Raw genomic sequence first — 19,208 nt, forward strand, 5'->3', positions numbered from 1 at the left:
GGATTTCCAGGATTCAAACCTGGACAGTGTGACCCAAGCATAAATGCTTTTAAATATAACACCATACTGCCTCTTCATGACAGAAGTATTAATAGTTGTCTGCTCAGTACAAAGGTTTACAGCGTGACCTAATGGAAAATACTAAATCTGTAGAGGCAAAAAACAGAAGTCGATGTATTGACAGAAAAGTTGATTAAAGGTTGAGACTTGATGGGCCCCTGGTGCCAGGGAGGGAAAAGTTAAGGTCTAACTCCACCCACCAGTCATAAATTATCAACTCGTGGCCAGTCTTGTGGTTATCTACAATTCCATCAAGGGATTTGTGACTGATATATACACACTGCAGTATTTAAAACAGATAACGAACAAGGACCTGCTGTATAGCGCAGGGAACTCACTCAATATTCTATAATAACTTAATTGGGAAAATATATGAAAAAGAACAGATACATGCACTGAATAACTGAATCACTTGGCTGTACACCTGACATGAACATGACATTGTTCATCATCCAGTATAAAATTTAAAAAATAACATTTTAATAAAAGAAGAAATTATAAACATATATGGAAAAAGCTAGAAAGATATCCAATAAAATGTTAAGAAGAGTTTTTAAAATATTTTTTTAAACTTAAAAAAATTTTTTTAAATTTTAAAGTTCTGCCAAATAAAAAAAAAAATGAGTTTTAAAAAAAGATGAACCCCCATCCAGATTATTTTGAAGCAAATCCCAACAGATATTAAATACTGCTATTAATGATAATGATAATAATAATAGTGGAGTCTTTCTTTAACAGCTGGCAAAGAAGGAAAGAAAATAGAGTTATTCTCAACTGTCAACATCCCTGGTATGGGATGACCTGGTGTGGACAGACACAGCCTTGGAGTTTCCAGAGCCTCCGTCACCTCTCTCTCCTATGGCTTCAGTCCCTGCTCCAGACAGGAACAGTCTCTGCAGCCTCAACTGTTGCTTGTTTAGTCCATCAGTCATGTCTGACTCTTTTTGTGACCCCCATGGACTGTAGCCCACCAGCCTCCTCTGTCCATGGGATTTCCAGGCAGGAATACTGGAGTGGGTTGCTATTTCCTCCTCCAGGGGATCTTCCTGACCCAGGGATCGACCCTGCGTCTCCTGTGTTGTAGGCGGATTCTTGACCACTGAGCCACCTGGGATGCACCATAAATTGTCCGGATTGAGACTTTGGGCTTGGAAGGTTTTTTCATTCCCTTGCCCTCTCCACCCTGCGATGTTGAAATTTGTTGCTTTGCTTCATGTACCGACTGTGGGTGTAATTATTGCCAGGGGACCGGCAATTAAACTTCCCCAGAGTGAGCAGGAAGAGTTCTCTGACCGAGTGTCCTGTGGCAGAGGAGACGGCTTGTCCAGGTCCCCCGGAAGCGCCTGGGATGTCTGCTCTAAGGAGGGGTCGGGGAGAGGATGCTGGGGGCCACAGAAGGGTCAGCCTTTCTCACTGATCTCATCAGAACTGGAGAATCGGGACTTGACGAGGGAGTATGACACCTCTGTTTTGTACCTGAGATGCTGCAAAAAGTCCCCTTCCTAATTTTCTCTTAATAAATCCTTGACTCACTATTGCGTATGTCCCTGCCATTCTGCAATCTGCATATTCCATTTTCTTTTTCTTTATATTAAACTATAACTTCTCTACATCAATATGCACAAGTGTTGTGTGCAGCTACATTACTTTCCCACGGGTGTCTACACCTGTCTACATCCAGCCCAACACCCCCACGATGCAGTCTTCAATATACCCCTCCCTCCGTACACCAACCCCCGCCGGCCAGTCAATTCACTTCCCACGAAGCTGACCACTATCCTACCCTCTATCACCACTGAACCTTTGGCTTCTTTTTGAATTGTTTATAAATAGAGCCACAGAGCACATTCTCTTTTGTGGCTGGTTTCTTTCTGTCAGAATGTCTGTGAATTCATCCATACTGTTGCATGTAGCTGGCATGTGTGTGTGTGTGTGTGTGTGTGTGTGTGTGTTAGTCCCTCAGTCGTGTCTGGCTCTTTGGGACCCCGTGGACTGCAGCACACCAGGCTTCCCTGTCCTTCACCATTTCCTGGGGTTTGCTCAAACTCATGTCCATTGAGACAGTGATACTATCCAACCATCTCATCTTCTTCGCCCCCCTTCTCCTGTTCTCAATTTTTTCAGGGTCTTTTCCAATGAGTCGGCTCTTCTCATCAGGTGGCCAAAGTATTGGAACTTCAGCTTCAGCATCAGTTGTTCCAATGAATATTCAGGACTGATTCCTTCAGGATTGACTTGTTTGATCTCCTTGCAGTCCAAGGGACTCTCAAGAGTCTTCAGCACCAGAGTTTGAAAGCATCAATTCTATGGCACTCAGTTTTCCTAGGAGAAGGCAATGGCACCCCACTCCAGTACTCTTGCCTGGAAAATCCCATGGGTGGAGGAGCCTGGTGGGCTGCAGTCCATGGGGTCGCTAGGAGTCCGACACGACTGAGCGACTTCACTTTCACTTTTCACTTTCATGCATTGGAGAAGGAAATGGCAACCCACTCCAGTGTTCTTGCCTGGAGAATCCCAGGGATGGGGGAGCCTGGTGGGCTGCCGTCTCTGGGGTCGCACAGAGTCGGACACGACTGAAGTGACTTAGCAGCAGCAGCAGTTTTCCTTGTGGTCCACACTCATACAAGACTACTGGGAAAACCATAGCTTTGACTATATGGATCTTTGTTGGCAAAGTAATTGTATCAAAATTGCTGTTCATTGAGACTCATTGAGCTCAATTTTCAAGTATTTGTGAAGGTATATCCACTTCTGTGATAGACAAAAGAGGTGTATACACATTCATGCAGCTTCTCTTCTGTTAATTGTCCTGTCTGTCTGGAGTTTCAGATTTTGACAATCTGAAAACTGGAGTGAAACTCCAGTGAAAACTGGAGGTCTAGAGAGTAGAAAGATTTACATCATTACGATCTTATGGTTACTGGCGGGGAGTCAGAGGGAGGGATAAACTGGGAGATTGGGATTGACATCCACACGCTACTATATATAAAATAGATAACTAATAGACACCTACTGTATAGCACAGGGACTCAGTACTCTGTAATGACCTATGTGAGAAAAAAATCTAAAAAAGACTGGACATATGTATACATATGACTGATTCACTTTGCTATAAAGCAGAAAGTAACACAACATTGTAAATCACCTCTACTCCAATAAGAAAAAAAAAGCTTTTTAAAGGCTGAGGAAGAGAAGAGACAGAACAGACTTGGGATTTAAAAACCTATAGCCCACTTACTAACTATGCTGCTATTGGGACTCTCTGGGCTTCATGTCCTATTTTGGTACAATGAGAATAAATACAGTGTCCTCGTGGGATTTTTGTGTATGTAAAACAAGACATTCTGTGTAAGGCACTTGCATTAAGCTTGTGATGACTAGTGAGTACATTCGTCACACTGCCTGATGTGAATGGATATTCCCCACTCAAGCTGCTGCCTGGGAAGGGGGTCAGAGTGTGTTTCTGGTGGGGCGTTGAAACCTCCACTGGCAGAAGGCCCATCACAGTATGATCATGAACCTGTGCAGTCTGACCAAGGGCTCCCCAGGAATGAGGAGATGGGAGATTTTCAGGCACTGGGTGCTTAGCAGACAGTAAGAGGAAAACTGGGGAGTGAATCAGTAAGAAAAATAAAATCTTCCTGTCTGCCCACGGGTTTGCTTTCTTCCTGGGTGACCAATCCTCGGGGGCCGTAAGACTCTTCATTATATTAACTATCAGGGGCCACTGAACCAGCGCTGTGCTACAGGGCACTGGGAATTGCCAGGAAATGGTAGGTTATTGGTAAATAATGATCCCTTCTCTTTTCTTTAGAAGTCAACAGGACCCTACAGGTGTATTATCATCCCATGCCTTCTTGTGACCTTTTTATGACCTCCTTCTTTTCTTTTTTGAGCACACTTTGTGCAGATCAGCTGGTAAAGAATCTTCCTGCAATGCCGGAGATCCCAGTTCAATTCCTGGGTAGGGAAGATCCCCCAGAGAAGGGATAGGCTACCCACTCCAGTATTCTTGGGCTTCCCTTGTGATTCAGCTGGTAAAGAATCCATTTGCAATGCAGGAGAGCTGGGTTCGATCCCTGGGTTGGGAAGACCCCCTGGGGAAGGGAAAGGGTACCACTCCAGTATTCTGGCCTGGAGAATTCCGTGGACTGTATAGTCCATGGGGCCACAAAGAGTCGGACTCGACTGAGCGACTTTCACTTTTCTTTTCTTTTCTTTGTTGAGCACATTTCGAAGCACGTGGAATCTTAGTTTCCTGACCAGGGACTGAACCCGTGTCCCCTGCATTGGAAGGCAGATTTTTTTTTTTCAAAAATCATTTTGATTTTTTAAAATGATTTTATTTATTGTATTTATTTTTGGCTGCGCTGGGTCGGCCACCATTTCTGAGTGGTCTTTTCTCTCGTGGTGGTGCAAGGGCTTCTCACTGAGGTGGTTTCTTTCGCTGTGGAGCACACGCCACAGCCAAGACCCAGTGTAACCAAAAAAAAAAAGTAGCTGAGGCTTATATAGGCTATGTTCTGTGTTAACTCCTTTAATGTCTCCACAACATTAGGGCAGATATATTATCATCCTCATTTTAGAGATGAGGGAACTGAGACCCAGAGAGGTCAATTAACTTGCCCACAGTTTATCAGTGAGGATTGGGACTCAAGCATGACCCTGCTCTATTGCCCTAGATGAGCAGGAATAATGATCTGCTACGACTTGATTTCCTCAATCATGTGCCTTATCCAACAGAATGGAAACTCCATTCATGAAAGTTCTCTTGCCTTGTCGACTACTATAATCCAAAGTCCATTTTGTGGCTTGGCCTATCAATTGGTGTTCAATACAATTTTTGTTTGAATGAATGGATAAAGGAATGACAGTTGGGAAAAGGAATTTGAGGAGAAATGGGACCCAGGGAAGAGTAGAAGACACAGTTAACAGCTTTCACCAGGCAGAGCTGTAAGGAAATACGTGCGGTATGAGCTAACCTATCATAGTAGAGATTTATGATGTGCGTATGTTGAACTTCATCAAAGACTTTTTTTCTGTATATATGAAGATAATTGTATGACTACAATAGGACACAGCACAATTTTGAGGATGCTGGAGCTGTCCCATATCCACCTTCCTCTTAGATTTCTCCTTTCAAGTTTGAAATGTGGCTGAGCTTTAGGATTCAATCCCTGCTTTCACACAAATCTATTATTATGTCTCCATGTGTGTATGTGTTTTTTGTATGTGACTGTTTTGTATCTCCGAATTTATTTGTCTGAACTGTACATTATAGGGACTTCCATGGTGGTCCAGTGGCTAAGACTGTGCACTTCCACTGCAGGGAGCCCAGGTTCCATTCCTGGTCAGGGAACTAGATTCCCACATGCATCAACTAAAGATCCTGTCTGTGTACTGCAACTAAGGGCTGGCACAGACAAATCAATAAATAGTTTAAAGATAAATAAGATACTTTAAAAAAACCCACAAAACTGTATATTATGAAGGGTGAATTTTATTGTATAGAATTAAACCTTAATTTTACAAATCAGTGCAAGAACTTAAAAAATAAAAATAATATAAAATATCACAATAGACTTGGCAGGGACCTTGGAAAGCCTGGTTTGATCCTCCAAGCCATTTATAAGTGGGGAAACTGAGGCCCAAGATTCCATTCCAGATGAGTGATACGGTTCAGGCCAGGTGTTGTGGCTTAGACACCTATGGCTTATATTTTCAACCACATCTCCAGACCCTTTCCTTCGAGCACCAGCCTCGTTATATTCACAAAACCTGCTAAAGTTTATCCTTCGCTGGGGACCACTGAGGCGACAACGTGGTGCCCATTCCAACAACATCCACTTCTGCATCCACTCTATTGTCAAGCTGGTGGTGGTGAGACCTGGGTGCGCCGGGGGCTGGGAGAGGAGGGGTAAGGGGCTGTCGACCTTCTCATTTCCATAGCCCGGCGGGGAGCAGGGAGGTAGATAAAGCCCACAAGCATCATATGCCATGGGTTTCATTTCCTTTCGAATAATTCTCTCAAGCTGTATAAACTTTCTGCCTGAAAAATAAATGACTCCCCCCTTAAAATAAACATTTACACCATCCGAACGCCTGCGTTCACTGCCTAGGAATGAGGCTTACGCATCAGTGTACCCAGAAGCTCCCACCAAAAGCCTGCAAACTTATATTTTTCTCCATGACCCTTGGCAAACAGTATTGTTCAATCACATCTTCCAGTTACCTGTCAGAGAAAAACACATACACACGTGGAGACGTAATAATAGATTTGTGTGAAAGCAGGGATTGAATCCTAAAGCTCAGCCACATTTCAAACTTGAAAGGAGAAATCTAAGAGGAAGGTGGGTGGGTATCAGTATTTCTAATAGGATAGGCCATCTGTCTGACCACCCGTTTGTGTGTTAGTCACTCAGCCGCGTCCAGCTCTTTGCAACCCCTTGTACTGCAGCCCACCAGGCTCCTCTGTCCATGGCATTCTCCAGGCAAGAATACTGGAGTGGGATGCAATTCCCTTTTTCAGGGGATCTTCCCAACCCAGGGATCAAACTGAGTCTCCCGCATAGCAGGCAAATTCTTTACTGTCTGAGCCACCAGGGAAGCCCTGATAAAACATTTAGTGTAAAATATTTAGTGGGAGTTAAATTAATGGACAATAAAAGACATGATTTAGGCAATTTTCTGGTGGTCCAGTGGTTAGGACTCAGCACTCTCGCTGCCAAGGGCCTGAGTTTGATCCCTGGGGAGCTAAGAGCCCACAAGCCATGAGATACAGCCAAAAAAAAAGGAAAGAAAGAAAATAAGAAGAAAGAAAGACAGGAATGAGATAAGAATCACCTGTTGATATCACCCATGTATTCATCCATCATTAATTGAGTTTCTACTATGTGGCAAGCACAGTCATTGTGACAGTCCAACTGGAAAATTACTATGATGCTTTCCTATCATTGTAGCGACACAACTCTGTTCTAATAACCATCACCCACAAAAATTCCCAGGAGAAGAGTTCTCTTATGCAAAGGTTCATTGCATTATTCCTCTCAAGTGCCCATGAGTAAGGGTGTTACCATTGCTATTGGTCATTATATCATCACCACAGTGCAGAGGAGAAAAAAAAAAAAAGAAATTCCAAGAAGTGCTTTAATGTTAAGAAATAGGTAAAACTTTATTTGGCACTTCTCCTGAATTGTTTGTTAAAGCATTCAGAGAAGATCACAGTTTTATCGCTTATAAAACTGAAGTGAAAGAACCTTTGACTTATTCATTATGTATGTGTTAGTTTATTCACTTATTCTATATATTTATATAGTGTGCTTTTTATTGTCAAGCAATGGGCTTATTGGGCTTCCCTGGTAGCTCAGCTGGTAAAGAATCCACCTGCAATGCAGGAGACCCTGGTTCCATTCCTGGCTGGGGAAGTTCCCCTGGAGAAGGATAGGCTACCCACTCCAGTATTCTTGGGCTTCGCTGGTGGCTCAGTTGGCAAAGAATCTGCCTGCCATGCGGGAGACCTAGGTTCAATCCCTGGGTTGGGAAGATCTCCTGGAGGAGGGCATGGCAACCCACTCCAGTATTCTTGCCTGGAAAATCCCCATGAACAGAGGAGCCTGGCAGGCTACTTTCCTGGGCTCGCAAAGAGTCGAACTTGAGAGACTAAGCACGCGCACACACACAATGGGCTTATTAGTCAATTACTTGAGTTTACTTTCCTTTCCTTCCTGTCTCCATCTTTCCCTTCTATCTTTCCTAATCTCAATGTTCTTCACCCCATGTGATTTTTAAAAAATTAATTTATTTATATTTATTTTATTTTTGGCTGTGCTGGATCTTCGTTGCTACGTACGGGCTTTTCTCTACTTGCAGTGAGCAGGGGCTACTCTTCATTGTGGAGCCCAGGCTCTAAGTACATGGGCAGCAGTAAGTTGTGGCTCACAGGCTCTAGAGTACATCACCCCTTCCGCTTGACTTCCCAAAACTTCCTTGGTGAGGCCGCATGTCAGGGGTTGATGTCTCTGAGTGGTGAGGGATGAGGTCTTTCTTCTCTACTGGGAAAGGGGAGTGTCTAGAATTGCGCAGCCAAGATGGAACTCAGAGTTGGCAGGTCTGTTTCTCTGTGTGGGGGCTGGAGGTGGAGTAAGGGGTGGCAGGCCAGCTCTGGGCGTAAGAAGCTATTTCAGTCTAGGGGTGGCTCCCTCCAACTAAGGAGCTGGTTGTTTCTGGCTTATAGCTTTGGAGGCATGAGGATGAGGAAGAACTGGCCTGTGTGTCTCCACGCGGTTTATCGCCTACTTTGGGCAATGCCACCTCCCTAATGGCCACCCACTGCCCTGGGTCTGCACACCCACAGGTGGGACAGCCCTACTCGGGTAGAGAAAACTCCTCTGAGACACGCTCTATAAAACGGAAAAAATAAGATTTACAAGTCCCTCTGTCAGTCTGGAGAGTTGTTCCTTTTTTAAAAAAATTAATTTATTTATTTTTAATTGGAGGAGACTTGCTTTACACTATTGTGCTGGTTTCTGTCATACATCAACTTGATGGAAAGTTGTTCTTATCTGTCCCTAGAGAGCAGGTAGGTGCATCAGACTTTCTCTTCCCAGAACATTCTAGAAGTTTTTTTCATGAAGCTCAGACTACAAAAATGAGTTGGAGGCATCTTTCACACTTACTTAGATACTGTCTTTTTTTTTTTTTTTAATTTTAGTCATAAATCACTTACTGATCTAACAGCTGGACGTGAGCTCCTATTGCATTCGCCTAGCCATCTGGCCATGAGTTTGGGAGTGATAAATATTTATCAAATTTTTTGCCAAATTGGTGTGTGTTTGTGCATGCTAAGTCGCTTCAGTTGTGTTCAACTCTTTGCAATGCCATGGACTGCAGCCCGCCAGGCTCCTCTGTCCGTGGGATTCTCCAGGCAAGAATATTGGAGTGGGTTGCCATGCCCTCCTCCAGGGGATCTTCCCAGCCCAGGGATGAAACCTGGGTCTCCTGCATTGCAGGCAGATTCTTTACCGTCTGAGCCACTAGGAAAACCTGTAGTAGGGCTTAAAGAAACAGCTAAAGGACTCTCAGTTTTCTGAATCTTACTTCCCAGACCAGGGATTGGAGTTGGGGCTCTGGCAGTGAAAGTGGAGAGTCCTAACCATTGGACCACCAGAGAAGTCCCACCAAACCCTCCTTTATAATTCAAATTCTAGCTTCAAATCTTTTCCACGGTGTGATTGCTTTACATTCTGTCTCTTCATGTGGGATGGCTATCGGTAGGTTTGCTCCACAGATTTGCTGCAAGGATTGATTGCCAAGCATGTACAAAGTTCCCAGCATGGGGTATGACCCATATTAGACACACAATACATGGTAATATCATGCCAATGCCAATTCTGTCCTCCACCGATATCCTGCTTATGATTTATTAATGTCTGCTTTTTCCATTAGACTGAAAACCTTAAGAAGGAAGAGCTCAGGTCTGTCTAGGTACTGCTATATCCCCAAGGTCAGGAAAGGTGTATCCTTTTCAAGATTGAGGTAACTTGGGATTGAAGAGGTGAAATCTGCTCCAAAGTGAAAGAGACCAGATTCAAAGCGGGAGTGACCAGTCACACTGGTTTGCCAGAGACAGTCTTCCCATATGCTTACCTGTCTTTTTTTGACTTTCTTTTTCTTTTTTTGGCTATGCCATGCATCTTGCAGGATCTCAGTTCCCTGACCATGGGTTGAACCTAGGCCTCTGGTAGGCAGTGAAAGTGTGTAATCCTAACCACTGAATCACCAGGGAATTTTCCCTAAGTGCTAAACCTTCCATGCTAAAAGCAGTAGAATTCATGACAGCCTAAGACAGGTCAGTCACCCTCTTTCAAACCCAGGTATGATTTGACACCTGGAACCAGAAACTGGTAACTTGCCATTGTCTCGAAATGTTGGTATCTGGGAAAATTTTAAACTTAGCTAGAAAATGGGAGTTGCAAAGAATCAGACAAAACTGAAGCACTAGATAATGAGGGAACCCATTGAGAAAGCTGAAGCAGGATAGAAAACAAACAAGAATTTCCCAAGAAACAGTGTAGCCCTGGCTGATTCTGCCACCCCAACCTGGGTTACAGCCAAAAGGTGTAAGGATGAGCAGACTCTTGTGTGGAAAGGGCTTAGATGTTCTCGGAGCCAAGGTCATCAGGAGAGCCAAGTTGGCCTGGGTACCACCTCATATCCTGTTATTTATCATTTCATTGCTGAGATTAGGATCCTTGGCAAACACAGGGAGGACCAGGTGTTTGCTTACATTGGAAACAGTCTTCTGGAGTGCAGATTTGGGGCAGAGGTAAAACAAGTCAAACAGCAAAGAGAAAGGCAAGTCGAACATGAACACAAATCCTAACAACAGAAAATCCAACCCCAAAGAGAGAACCTCTATTGACATATTGGTGTTCACTCTTCCAGAATTTTCTCCATCCCTCTCCATGCAAATTTTAATAATCACAGAGCAATTCATTGACAAGAAGATATGACATCACTCTTTCAAGTGATTCCCTCTGTCAGATCTTTAGATTGTTTCTAACATTTCTGTTACACAAAACAGTCAATGGTGACCATTTTCCTATAAAACATTTCCCTTAATTTGAAAAATTATCTCCTTGTTAGAATAAACCACTCGGTGGCCTGATTTGACTTCTTCTATTTTTTTTAATCAAACTATTAAATTTTATATTAAGTGAACTTTAGAAACAAGTTAGTAAAGTCTGATTGTCTTCTAAGAAAGATGTGTCTCCATTTGTACACCCACTATTGATGTTTGAATATGCTCATTTTTGTGCACTTTAAATATCACCAGATTGTGCAAAAATGTTTCCACCTTTGCCATTCTAGAGGCAACACTTTCAACCTGTTGGTCATTCTTATTTTGGAGGACAAGTTTCTGAGTTGTGTGTTCCCTGAAGACCTTGTGGGTGACCAGATGTCTGTGCTTTGTTTGTCTCATCTTTTCTGTTGGTACATCCTAAATTCAAGAGAGATAGAGTTTGTAACTTTTTAACTTTGTGTTACCTCAAGAAAATCCTACCTACTTTGGGGGGAGTCATAATTTACTCCACCTCCAGATGAGAAATTGGAACTAGATTATCATTTTGCTCTTGTTATTCAATCACCAAGTCACGTCCGACTGTCTGCGACCCCATAGGCTGTAGCATGCCAGACCTCCCTGTCCCCCACCAACTCTGAGTTTGCCCAAGTTCATGTCCATTGAATCAGTGGTTATTATCTAAAGCTCCATTATTCTATCTGCAGGGGGGTTTGTTTCCTTCTGAAGCTCACAGCTGGCCGTGGCCCAGAAATTGGTTATGGCTGACCTGGAAAGAAGTCTATTTGCATGGTAGATGGACAGGGTGTATTAGTCAAGGCCTTATTAAAATTGATCAGACCAAAAAAAAAAAAAAAAGACACATTCCCTTCCCTCACGTCACTGGGCAGTAATAGGGTCAGGAAGCAGGTAAGTGTTGGGGACAAACCATATTGAAAACTTGATAACTGCCTTGACTCTGTTCATTGGTTTCATACATTCAGACCAGATTTCAACACACAAGTTGTCTACTAATTGCTTCTATGCCTATATCTCATAACCTCCCCATCAGAGAGAGACCAAGACTCACTCTCTCCGGTTCCCAGTTGAAAAGTCCTGGGACAGAGCTTTGCTTGTTGAGTGTATTATAGATCCACAGGCAATTGCAAGAGGTAACACAGAGAATCCCATATACCCTTCACTCTGTGTCCCCCAGTGGTGACATCTTGAGTGGCCTCAGTGCAATGTCACAGTCAAGGGCCAACTGTTACCATGCACGGACTTACTGTGATTTCTCCACCTTACCTGCACTCATTTGTATGATTGTGTGTATGTGTATGTAGTCCTATGCAGTTTTATCACATGGAGATCTGGGTCATCACCACAGACAAGATATAGAACATTCATCTCAAGGATCCTTTGTGCAATCCTGTAATAGCTACCACCACCCCCTACCTTTCTGGTCTCCCTAACCCCTGGCAACCACTCATCTGCTCCCCATCTCGACAGTTTTGCCATTTTAGGAATGTTATATAAATGATTCAAAATTGGGAAAGGAGTACATCAAGGCTGTATATTGTCACCCTGCTTATTGAACTTACATGCAAAGTACATTGTGTGAAATACCAGGCTGGATGAATCACAGGCTGGAATCAAGATTGCTAGGAGCAATAGCAACAACCTCAGATATGCAGATGGCACCACTCTAGTGGCAGAAAACAGAGGAACTAAAGAGCTTCTTGATGTGGGTGAAAGAGGAGAGTGAAAAAGCTGGCTTAAAAATCAGCATTCAATAAACGAAGAACATGACATCTGGTTCCATCACTTCATGGCAAACAGATGGGGGAAAAGTGGAAACAGTGACAGATTTTATTTTCTAGGGTTCCAAAATCACTGTGGATGGTGCTGCAGCCATGAAATTAAAAGACTCTTGCTTCTTGGAAGGAAAGCTAGAAAACCTAGACAGCATGTTAAAAAGCAGAGACACACTTTGCCAACAAATGTCTGTCTAGTCAAAGCTATGGTTTTTCCAATAATCATGTATGGATGTGAGAGTTGAACCATAACGTTGAGTGCCGAAGAATTGATGCTTTTGAACTGTAGTGTTGGAGAAGACTCTTGAGAGTCCCTTGGATTGCAAGGAGATTCAATCAGTCAATCCTAAAGGAAATCAACTCTGAATATTCATTGGAAGGACTGGTGTTGATGCTGAAGCTCTGATACTTTGGCCACCTGGTTCAAAGTGCCAACTCATTTGGAAAGACCCTGATGCTGGGAAAGATTGAGAGCAGGAGGAGAAGGGGGTGACAGAGGATGAGACGGTTGGATGGCCTCACCGATTCAATGGACATGAATTTGAGCAAGCTCCCGGAGATAGTGAAGGACAGGGAAGCCTGGAGTGCTACAGTCCATGGGGTTGCAAATAGTCGGACACGACTTAGTGACTGAACGAGAGTAACATATAAGTGGAATCATGTGGCATACCGCCTTTCGAGATGTGCTTTCTCTCACTCAGGGTAATTCCCTTGAGGTCCATCCAGGTGGTTGGAGATATGGATGTCTTTTTTTTCCTTTTCATTTTTGACCAGTATTCTAGCAGTTCTTATCTTGATGACTACCCATCTTGGTCTTTTTGAGGAATTTCATTTAAACAAAGCTTTCATCAGCTTTGAAAGAATCTTTCGATAACCATTCCCAAATAGAAAAATTAGACTGGCCTGGTTGTAACATATCAATAGATAAATGTAATCTATATGTTGAAATTCACATAGCCGTTTCCATTTACTTGTGAAGCAAATCTCCTGATTCTTGTGGGCATAATTTTATCTAACTTCTGGAGAGAAACAAGAGAAAGAGAGACAGACAAAGAGAGAGAGAGACAGAGTGAGAGAGAGAGACAGAGACAGAAAGGGAATTTATTGCTAGGGAGAACTAACGAGGTCCAGGTTTTTAGATGTTGGAGAAAAAAACATTTTTTATTATCTCTGTAAGGATAAGTTTGGTTTTCCTTATCCTTTCTTTCTATTACCCAATTCTCTTTCCTCCCAAGTTCCCATATCCTGTTCCTCAAAGAACAAGTGACTTTTTTCAAAAGACAGAGATGAGTTTCATTTCTTGCCTTCCCAGCAAGGGAAAAAAGGCTGTCGTTTATTTAGGATGGAGAAATCGAAAGATATTTTCCATTCAGAGACCAATTTCAGGGCTTCTAGTTAATCACTTGAGAGAACTGCTGAGCGAATGATAAATAACACAAAGAAAACTCCATGAAGCATTTATGGGCTGCGCCTCCTTGTCTGTTACCAGCCCGAGCATTTGTTAAGCTCTCCAAAGTCGCTGTTCAGTACACATTGTGCAAATCCAGGGACCTGAGATACTCAGGGAAAGGGGATGGTGTCCGAAGGTTAAGGCAGTAAACACACACGCCATAACACCTCGATCCTACACGTTTTTTAGAACTGTCGTATCTGCCTGTTGGGACATGAATTGTGGTTTAGATAGAACCTTGTGGGAGAGATAGATATTTTCCCCAGAGGCAAGGTTCGTGTGCTCATTGTGCGCCTGCCAGGTTCCACCCCATTTCCTCATCGGTTTCCAGTTCTGTGTCTGGACCATCCTCTTTTTCTCTAGCTGTCCCTCTTTTCCTTCCTTCCAGGGTCCCTTAAAGCAAATTTGAAAGCCATTACCCTAAAATCAAGTGCTAAGAGATACTCGCTTCCATTTTAAACAGCATATTATATCTTCTTGTAAAGACAAATGTTTTCTAATGGAAGCTTTTAATTGCTGGAAGCATAACTACTCAGCAAGCAATGAGCTGCTGATCTTACAAAGAGAGAGACTTGGGCCATGGCTTTTATCATCTCGGCACTGTCCCTAATTCACAGTGTGACTTCACTTCTCTCTAAAGTTTTAACAGTACAGTGTGTTTATACTGTGAACTTATGGGGGGCGGGGAGAAAGCCCAGGAAAGAATCAAAATGAAAATCACAGATAGTTTCATCAGTGCAGGCTTTACACAGTTAAGTTTTGGGTGACTTCACTGCCCTATTTTCTTAATTTTTAATAATTTAATTTATTTATTTTTAATTGAAGGGTAATTTCTTACAGTATTGTGTTGGTTTCTACCAAGCATGAACATAAATCAGCCACAGGTTTACTCATGTCCCCTCCCACTTGAACATCCCTTCCAACTCCTTCCTGTCCTACTTTTTAATGCACACTGTCAAAAAAAAAAAGTAAGGGATTTCCAGTGGGCTAACCACAAGACTAGTAAGACTCCATGCTTCACTGCAGGTGGCACAGGTTTGATCCCTGGTTGGGGAATTAACATCCCACATGTCATTAAGCCATGTGTTGCAGCCAAAAAAAAAAAAGCTATTTAAAAAAAAAAGTGAGATTATGCTGTAATACTGTTTTGTAACCTCTTCTTTGTAACCAACATCTGCTGGATCATGGAAAAAGCAACAGAGTTCCAGAAAAACATTTATTTCTGCTTTATTGACTATGCCAAAGCCTCTGACTGTATGGATCACAATAAACTGTGGAAAATTCTGAAAGAGATGGGAATACCAGACCACCTGACCTGCCTCTTGAGAAACCTGTATGCAGGTCAGGAAGCAACAGTTAGAACTGGACATGGAACAACAGACTGGTTCCAAATAGGAAAAGGAGTGCGTCAAGGCTGTATATTGTCACCATGTGTATTTAACTTATATGCAGAGTACATCATGAGAAAAGCTGGGCTGGATGAAGCACAAGCTGGAATCAAGATTGCTGGAGAAATATCATAACCTCAGATATGCAGATGACACCACCCTTATGGCAGAAAGTGGAGAACTAAAGAGCCTCTTGTGAAAGTGAAAGAGGAGAGTGAAAAAGTTGGCTTAAAACTCAGCAATCAGAAAACTGAGATCATGGCATCCAGTCCCATTACTTCATGGCAAATAGATGGGGAAACAGTGGAAACAGTGGGAGACTTTATTTTGGGGGGGCTCCAAAATCACAGCAGACAGTGACTGCAACCATGAAATTAAAAGACACTTACTCCTTGGAAGGAAAGTTATGACCAGCCTAGACAGCATATTAAAAAGCAGAGACATTACTTTGCCAACAAAGGTCCATCTAGTCAAGGCTATGGTTTTTCCAGTGGTCATGTACGGATGTGAGAGTTAGACTGTGAAGAAGGCTGAGCGACGAAGAATTGATGCTTTTGAACTGTGGTGTTGGAGAATACTCTTGAGAGTCCCTTGGACTGCAAGGAGATCCAACCAGTTCATCCTAAAGGAGATCAGTCCTGGGTGTTCATTGGAAGGACTGATGCTAAAGCTGAAACTCCAGTATTTTGGCCACCTCATGCGTAGCGCCAACTCATTTGAAAAGACCCTGATGCTGGGCAAGATTGAGGCAGGAGGAGAAGGGGATGACAGAGGATTAGATGGTTGGATGGCATCACCAACTTGATGGACATGAGTTTGGGTGGACTCTGGGAGTTGGTGATGGACAGGGAGGCCTGGTGTGCTGTGATTCATGGGGTCACAAAAAGTCAGATACGCCTGAGCGACTGAACTGAACTGAACTGAACTGAACCTCTTCTTTTCCACACCAATAATATAATATTAATGTGTAATCAGAACTGACATTCGAGGCTGAATAATCATCTGATGTGGGCACGGATCCAAGCATTTTAAGATGTTGCCAGCATCCTTGGCTTGTGCCCACTACATCTCGGTACCATGTCCCTCTCCCCTTAGTTGTGACAATCAAAATGTCTCCAGACATTGCTGAATGTCCCCTGGGAGGTAAACTCAACTTTGACTGAAACCTAGTTTACATATTTTTTATTTTTAAACTTTTATACATATTTATGTTTATGAATTCTTTACTTAATGTCCATCTCTCTTACTAGAATGCTGGCAGAGGCCAGTTTTTTAAGGCTGTACAATATGACATCACTTAGATACGGAATCTAAAATATACAGCAAACTAGCAAATATAACAAAAAAGAAGCAGACCTACAGATGCAGGGAACACACTGTGTGTGTCTGTCACTCAGTCATGTCCAACTCTTTGAGATACCATGGACTGTAGCCTGCCAGGCTTCCCTGTCCACTGGATTCTCCAGGTAGGAATACTGGAGTGGGTTGCCATTTCCCTCTCCAGGGGATCTACCTGACCCAGGGACAGAACCCAGGTCTCCAGCATTGCAGGCAGATTCTTTACTAGCTGACCCACCAAGGAAGCCCAGAGAACACATCAGTGGTTACCAGTGGGGAGGAGGAAGGCGGAGGGAAAATATAGGGGTGGGGGAGTGGGACGTACAAAGTGTTGGGTATAAAACAGGCTACAAGGATGTATTGTACAATATGAGGAATACTGCCAATTTTTAGTAAAACTATAAACAGGAAATAGTGGTAAATACTGACCAGTATTTTGGTCATCTGATGCAAACAGCTGACTCATTGGAAAAGTCCCTGAGGCTAGGAAAGATTGAGGGCAGAAGGAGAAGAGGGCTTCAGCGGATGAGATGGCTGGATGGCATCACAGATGCAATGGACATGAACTTGGGCAAACTTCGGGAGATGGTGGGGGACAGACAGGCCCGGCATGCTGCAGTCCGTGAGGTTAAACACGACTGGGTGACTGAACAGCAATATAAATGGAAAGTGATCTTTAAATTGTATACAAATGTTTCTTTTAATTTTTAATAAAAATTAAAAATAAAGTGGACAAGAAAAAGAGTTCATGGAATGACTTCCGTGGTTGGTGATGGACCCAGATCACTTGGCTGAGGTGCTATTTGTCAGGTTCTCCCTGGAGCGTTACTCTTTTATTCCCCCCCTCCCCTTAAATGTTTATTTTTATTTGGCTGCCTAGGTCTTAGTTGCTGCATGCGGGATCTAGTTCCCCGACCAGAGATGGAACTTGGAACCATGGAGTCTTAGCCACTGGACCATAGAGGAAGTCCCCAAAGTTACCTTTCGTTTCCTTGCTCCTCACTGTCATCTTCAGAAGCAAGTCACTCAGCTTAGACCACACTCAAGGGACAGAGTCATGCTCCACCAACCGGATGGCAGCGTATTTACATAAATTATCTGGAATTCTCCTGCCTGGCAGATTTGTCTCGTCTCCGAGTCATGCAACTTGTTCTGTGTTCCCTGGCACTGTGCACAGAAGTCTGTCAGAGAGCTCGACACCTCCTGTTCTGGTTAGAATATTCCCTGGGGAGGCATCTCCTGAGAGCTTGAAAAACAGGCTTATCCTGGCATCTGAGCCAGCGGAACTCTGGCTAAAGGTCAGGAAAGCCAATATACCACCCCGTGGTCCAGCCTGGGGACGGAGTTGTGAGTAGTGGGTTCTCCCAAATAGGGAAATGGAGCTCCAGACTGCCTTGGTCAAAGATTAGCTCTGTCATTTACTTAGAGGAGTGACCCTGGGCAAGTCACCTCACTGCAGCACGTCTCAGTTTCCTCATCTAATAAATGCCCATCTCCTAGGGCTGTGTAAGTGAAAAAGTGTTAATACAGATAAACCACTTAGAACAGTGTATGTAACAGATTCTAGCTTTTATTTGTGTCACCAATTGAGTTTGAGGTCCGCTGGTGTTATCTTTTTATTGTTTGTTTCTTTTAGAAAATCAACTTTTTTAAGATATTTTAAAAAATGTATCTGGCTGCACCACACTTTGAGCTGTGGCATGTGGGATCTGGTTCCCTGATCAGGGATTGAACCTGGGCCCCCTGCACTGGGAGTGAGGACTCTTAGCCACTGGACCAGCAGGGAAGTCGCCGCTGGTGTTATGGTTTACGGAGGAAGAAACTGACTCAGTGGGCAAGTAACAAGTTTGAGGTCACGCAGTGAGCTCAAGACAGAGCCAGGATTCAAAGCCTGATCTTCAGGCACCAGGACTCGGGTGTCTTCCTCCAGCCTGCAGGACCCTGCAAAAGGAAGTAGAGCAGGCAACCCTGACCTAGTTGCCCTCAAACCCCCAAATGTCCCAATTCATTTGACAAGGGAGAGAAGGGCTTCCTGCTTCCCGTGTAGTCAAACATAGCCTCATTCCTTATGCAATACACTCTGCAGTGACAGCATTTGGACATTAAGATCTTCAGCTATTAGCTAAACTGGCTATCTTGTTCCCCGAACGTGTACTTGGCACAGAAGCTGATTCCCTTTCCCAGGCATGAGGGAGGGGGGTGGGGAAATCCCTGGGGAAATCAGGGGCGCCTTCTACTGAGGGAAAATGGCAATGGACGTGGAAACGGGGGTTTCTCAGTCATCTTTGTGTTCTCAGCTTGAAAATCTATTTCCTCAAGTTTGAGCCTGTACTCCTTGCCTAACACAAAGACTGAACATTTCCCCTCGGACTGTGTAGTCGGCCAGGCTCAAAGATATTCCTTAATAATAATTAGTATTCTCTTAACATGTTTGAGCAGTTAATGTTCTAGCCAAGTGAATTTTTTAATTTTACCTTTCCAATAGTAGTTATGCCCCATTTTATGGGTAAAGAAACTGAGCCACAGGGATTTTTTGGGTTGTTTTTTTTTTTGATGCTTTAATTATTAGAGCATAATTGCTTTACAGTGTTGTGTTGATC

This window comes from Bison bison, unplaced genomic scaffold (genome assembly GCF_000754665.1).
Source record: "Bison bison bison isolate TAMUID 2011002044 unplaced genomic scaffold, Bison_UMD1.0 scf7180017864495, whole genome shotgun sequence".
Classification (NCBI taxonomy): domain Eukaryota; kingdom Metazoa; phylum Chordata; class Mammalia; order Artiodactyla; family Bovidae; genus Bison; species Bison bison.